The sequence below is a fragment of the Corvus brachyrhynchos genome, unplaced genomic scaffold, assembly GCF_000691975.1.
Source record: "Corvus brachyrhynchos isolate BGI_N302 unplaced genomic scaffold, ASM69197v1 scaffold10, whole genome shotgun sequence".
Classification (NCBI taxonomy): Eukaryota; Metazoa; Chordata; class Aves; order Passeriformes; family Corvidae; genus Corvus; species Corvus brachyrhynchos.
This window is the reverse complement of record NW_008236180.1, coordinates 10,464,564-10,468,939: the sequence shown is the minus strand read 5'-3', so window position 1 is coordinate 10,468,939 and position 4,376 is coordinate 10,464,564. Positions and strand designations below refer to the sequence as shown.

Here is a 4,376-nt window from a genome sequence, read left to right as displayed (position 1 = left end):
CGCGCCAGGCCGGGGATGAGGGCACTTCCGCGGCGTGCGCCGGCAGGCCCGAGCCCCTGCCAGGGCCCAGCGGTAAGTGCAGAATAACTGTTCCGTACTGAACTAAAACCACACGTATTTATATTTGCTCTTTCAAAAGAGTTACTGACTTACTTGGGCCGCGCATTGTCACTGGAGAGGTGCCGGGTGTGGGTCCCTCCCGCAGGAGCCCCGCGGGCAGAGACCGCAGCCCGGGATGGGCGGTGCGTGGCGGCTCCGGGGCTGTCCGGGGGTCCTGCCCTGCCCCGGGCACCGTATGGTGCTCATGAGCTCGGGCGGCTGCACGGGCAGCACGGCGCCTGCCGGCGGAGAACGAGAGCCTCGCATGGGCACCAGACCTGGGCACCAGACCTGGGGCTGCAAAAGGCAGAAATAATCTGTTAATCTCTGCCTGATGCCTCTTTTTCTGTTAAGGGTCTTGGCTGTCTTGAGCTCTGCTCTGGAACCCCCATGTGTCAATGTTCTCCATATTTTTAAGGAATATTTCCCTGCCCTGTGTACCTGTAGAGCATGCCAACCAGCCACCTATTTTGGGGGAAGGATTTACATGAACTCCATCATTGCCCGTGGTTCTGCCAGGGAAGGTGTGAGTGTGGCACAGCTGCCATAGGTGTGCAGCCACAGCTCCAGCTCCTAGGGACTTGCTGGTGTAAGTGATGACTGATTTTTTTCCCCATCAGAGCGACAGTGTTGATTTCTTGCTCTTCAAGCCAGATCATGTCTGATGCACCAGCAGGGAAGTGCTGCTGTGTCCCACACCCTGGTGTTACCAACTGTCCAAAACATTGGAATCAGGGGCCTGGTGCTGATGGTTCCCTTTGGCTTTACCCCCAGGGCACTGTGAAGGCAGAAGTGGGGCTGAGCCTTGGGGAGACCTGAAGTTAAGGCTGCAGCTGACAGTGAAGAAGTGTGTGATGTGGGCAGTTGTCTGGTTTGCTCCATCGTGCCTGAACCTCTAGCACATAATGGTAAGTCTTTGAATTAGGTGTGAATCACATGTGTAAATTAAATTTTAAAAGTAGAAGGGAGGGTAAAAAAAAGAAGAGGGGGAGGAAATATCTTTCTGCAAGGGAATTGCTTCTGGTTTAACCCTGGAGACCAGACTGAGGAGTGTTAGCCTAGGTATTGCAGAAATGAGAGTACAGGGAGGGCCTCCTGTTCCATCATGTCCAAAGTGAATGGCAACCAGCAGGCCAAGGAAGCTGCAAGCTGCCCCTGTGTGTGTTGAGGTGGAATAGCATGGTGGCTTACTGCTCTGTCCTGTTTGCTTCCCTGCTGCATTGTGTTCAGAGGGCTCATTTTAAGGGCACTGTGCACAGAGATGTGTGGGTGATGGGCTGCCCTGAGCAGCTGCCCCATTAAGGAACAGGAACCATTCTGGCTGAAGTGTGTCCCTGTGGAAGGTGCTGCTGGCAAGGCTTTTCTGCCCTGACCCGTGCTGGCCAGGTTAAGGGAGTGTGAAGGGATTGCAAATGTGGGCATGGCTCTGCTACTTCCTCTGCTATTAGATCATGGTGCTTGTGGCTCTGCCAGGGAAGGTGTGAGTGTGGCACAGCTGCCATAGGTGTGCAGCCACAGCTCCAGCTCCTAGGGACTTGCTGGTGTAAGTGATGACTGATTTTTTTCCCCATCAGAGCGACAGTGTTGATTTCTTGCTCTTCAAGCCAGATCATGTCTGATGCACCAGCAGGGAAGTGCTGCTGTGTCCCACACCCTGGTGTTACCAACTGTCCAAAACATTGGAATCAGGGGCCTGGTGCTGATGGTTCCCTTTGGCTTTACCCCCAGGGCACTGTGAAGGCAGAAGTGGGGCTGAGCCTTGGGGAGACCTGAAGTTAAGGCTGCAGCTGACAGTGAAGAAGTGTGTGATGTGGGCAGTTGTCTGGTTTGCTCCACCATGTGTGCCCCTATGCCAGGGGAGAATGGTAAGACTTTAATTCACCTATGTTCACTGGCTTAAATAAAAATGGAAAGAACACCTTTCTCCAAGGAAGTTGTTTCTGCAGTGCCTTGACAAGGTAATGTCCCTGGAGATTTGGCAGAGTGATTAGGATTGCAGAAGGGGCCCTTGTAAGTGCTAAAACCTGAGTATCCCTGTTGAAATACTTCAGTTTCCCTGCAGGGAAGTTCCTATTAGCTGAAGTTCTTCCAAAAGACCTCAAATTAGTGGCAGAGGGGTCTGAAAGGTTTTGATTCAACTTCAAGGGCATAAATGTAATGTTTTTGTCTTGCCCCATTTAAGCAGTGCTAAACCAAGGTACTTCTTGCAGAGTGTGGGAGCTTTTGTTCTTCATACTTTCTGGGTTTCCCCCCCACCTCTGAGTGGGAGGTTCTCAATGTCTCGAGAAGTGGATGAAAGTCATGCTTTCGGCAATGTGTCTGTTTGCAAGAGAAGGATTGCTTTTGGTGTTATTTTTCTTACTCGAAGATCAACTGTGACATTTGAAAACCTGTCTGGTTAGCATTTCACTAATTCTTTAGAAAGTGTGCTTAACATAACTTCATCAGATAAACTGCTGTTGCCACTGGCTCGTCCAGTTCCAGCCTCCTGTTGCTGTTCAGGTGCAGCTGCTCTTTCTCCAGGGAGGCTGAAGTCTCTGAAGAGCAGGATTGTGCCCTCTGTGTGCTCCTGGATGCAGTAGGACACAAGTGCTCAGTTCAGATGGTGGAGCTGGTTGAGCTGCCTGAACGTTTCTCTGGCACTCTGCTCTGTTAGATCCCCCAGGCTGATGGCATGTCCTGCTCTAAAAGCTCCCACAGTGCAGTTTGAGTTCATCCTGTTTGGCAGGGAGAAAGCTTCTGCTCTTTGCAGAGCAGCCCTTGTCTAATGGTGGTTTTTATGGGGGCTGGGGTGATTTGAAAGCTGTATATTTGCTGTTGTGGTAGAGTGGACAGACACAATGTTGCCTGTTCTCTTGACAGGTTGAGACTTAAAAGAAGTTGTCCTGGGCCCTCCGGGGGTTTCAGTGCTCTGCTAAAGAAGATGGATGGTTCTGCTGCTCCCATGCTGCTGCCTGGGATCCTCATCCAAGCCACAGCATTCACATCACCCTGCGACAGCTCTGGTCTTTCCTCAGAGCTGTCAGGCGTGATGAATTTGTCTCCTGCCAACTTAGATAGAGGGTGTTACATTTTTTGTCCCCTGGGTACAAGGCATGTAACTGGAATGTATGCTGGAACTTGCTGCATGTTTAATGCAGTTGGATACTTTTGTCTGCAGGGGCTGGATTCCTTGCCTGGGATGTTATCCTGCCACAGTCATTAAAGGCAAGGAAAATGCTCCTTGGAGCAGTTGTCAGGTATGGGAGGATGGCCTTGTGTGTAAGGAAAGGAGTCAGGGCTTGATTCTCCCCTGCCAATCCAGAAAGCTTCAGTGGTGTATCCCTGGCAGTCTGTGAAGAGGGCAAGGGGTGTCTGGATGCTGCAGCACAGTGTGTTTCTGTACTGTTGAGAGCCTGTTTTTAATAAAATCTGAGCACTGGGTGAATTTGGCTGGTGACTGAAATTCTCTTGACCCACGTTTAACAGCTCATTCCTGGATCTCCCAATTGTTTGGGGAGTTGGAGAGCACAGCAACAGTGTGCTGCTGTGAGTGATAATGGAGCTGCCTGCTGCCTCAAGCCAGGAGATGAGGCATGATCTCATGGAACAGAGCTCCACACACCCTGGAGTAGAAGTGCTTGGCTGAGGCTGTGGCTGCTGCTGTGCTGCAGGTATCACGAGGGCAGGCTGTGCTCAGCCACTGGACAAGGGTGGTCCCTCAGTTAAATAAAACAGTTCCAGTGGTTTTGGGAGGGGACTTTTTGATGTCTGAGCTGACAGTGGCCTTTGCCACATATGCTTGTTAGGAAACAGCAATGATGGAAAGTCGACTACTATTCAGAATTCAAAGGAGTCTTCAATTTAATTGAATCGAGATTTTTCTCATTCAATTAATGTAAGCAGTGTGATCTCTTGAAACTACATATTGATGAGGGACCAGAACTGCTGCTAGTATAATTACTTCATTAATGTAATGAGCAGACCTACCAGCAAACATCCTGTAGGGAGGAGAGAGTGCTGCTTGTCCAGTGGGAGCTGGAGGCACAGATGCAGCTTAAACATGTTCTTGGCATGTTTTACTACCTCTGCAAGAACAGTTGGCTCAGGTCAGGTTTCAGTCTGTTGCTATTGCATGCATGCATCAGGATGAAATTTCAAACTGTTGGTAGGGTGCTAATCCCAGGCAGCCCCTGACTGCTGGGCGCAGGGTCTGGGTTCCTGGGGGCGCAGGGTCTGGGTTCCTGGGGGGGCAGGGTCTGGGTTCCTGGGAGCGCAGGGTCTGGGTTCCTGGGGGG

At 51.1% G+C, this 4,376-nt stretch overlaps 1 long non-coding RNA gene across 1 annotated transcript; it reads left to right on the top strand.

The window, feature by feature from the left end:
- Positions 1-3,526, top strand: LOC108446958. The gene is made up of 4 exons (XR_001862301.1): positions 1-72; positions 874-1,007; positions 1,828-1,964; positions 2,962-3,526. It is a non-coding gene; the product is annotated as an uncharacterized LOC108446958 (long non-coding RNA).
- The last annotated feature ends 850 nt before the right edge of the window (positions 3,527-4,376 follow it).